At 44.9% G+C, this 1,285-nt stretch overlaps 1 non-coding gene across 1 annotated transcript; it reads right to left on the reverse strand.

Annotated features, from left to right (window-relative positions):
* Positions 1-279: 279 nt before the first annotated feature.
* Positions 280-352, reverse strand: TRNAA-AGC (transfer RNA alanine (anticodon AGC)). Its single transcript has one exon. It is a non-coding gene; the product is annotated as a tRNA-Ala (tRNA).
* Positions 353-1,285: the final 933 nt, after the last annotated feature.

Consider the following 1,285-nt stretch of genomic DNA (forward strand, 5'->3'; position numbering starts at 1 on the left):
CATATTTTGACCATTGACCCCGCCTTATCTTTTTCAGCATGTGGATCTTTAATTTCAGCGTTTGTTTCGTGTGGTTGAGAACTAGATGTTGCTTTGCTAGAGATGATCATACACTCGTATTTGCTGCCAGGGAGTATAAGATGATATCGCTCTGGTCTGTTAGAGGTGCGGCTAGGTGTCTGAGATTAAGTGACGTAATATGCAAGAGAGAAAAGAAAAGTTTAAACAAAATTTTGTACGGATCAGATATAGCATTGAGCAAGACTGATAAAAAATTATTGGAGAAGTGGGGTATCGATCCCCATACCTCTCGCATGCTAAGCGAGCGCTCTACCATCTGAGCTACATCCCCTGTATGAGAGTTTTGGTTAATCGATGCTAATAAACAGCTTAGGAAGGAGGAACTGGAGTGCTAGTTTAGGACGAGCTTGACGGACGGGCGACGGCTTCTTCCACGTCCATAACTTTCCATGCCCACTTGAGGAAGACCTTTACCGAGTGCGCCCAGGCCTTGGCTAGCTCAGTGGTGGTTAAGGGGCTGTTTGGATTGCAGCCGCGGCTCGCCCAACCAATTTTCTGGTTGTTGACTGCTACAATGGGGCTATGTTTGGATCGTGCTAGAGAATCGGAATTACGCTAATTTTTTGGTGGCCCCGTTCAGGCTGCGTTTGGCAGCAAAGTTTTTCTAAAGTTTTCTCAAAATACCGTGGTTTTCGAAAAGAACCGTGGTTTTGAATATTTCATGCGTTTGGTTTCAAAAAAACCCGAAGTTTTGTAAACCACAGTATGCCATAAACCACGGTCTTTTTGCAGTATCTGGAAAAGAGGTCACGACCTCTTTATTTTAAACAGAACGGAGAGAACTCGTTGGGGAGATCGTATTTGATGTTGCTGTCTAGGTCAAGATAAGAAAACCTAGCTGTGATCCCATATTATTTTCCCTCTTTTTGGTTATATGGTAAACGGCAGGATTACCTCCTTATAGCCGATTCAGTTTAATTAGTATCTCTATTCTTAATGGACCAGTTGGTAGTCTCGCTTCCAGGTTTTTTTTCGTCCCATCTTTCATGGTTTTTTCTGGTACCTGCTCCCACCTCACACTGAGCCGCCACGAACCGAAAAAACCTCGTACCGAGGCCCCCACCCGCCCCCACGCACTCCAGGGCCTAACCTCGTACCGAGGCTCCCAGTTTCGTCGGTTTTTTTCGTTTGGTTTATTTTCGTCTCATCTCTCACCACCCCTCCCACCTTAATTTTTTCTTCTTCCCACTTAAAACCGAATCAC

The sequence above is a fragment of the Triticum aestivum genome, chromosome 4A, assembly GCF_018294505.1.
Source record: "Triticum aestivum cultivar Chinese Spring chromosome 4A, IWGSC CS RefSeq v2.1, whole genome shotgun sequence".
Lineage (NCBI taxonomy): Eukaryota > Viridiplantae > Streptophyta > Magnoliopsida > Poales > Poaceae > Triticum > Triticum aestivum.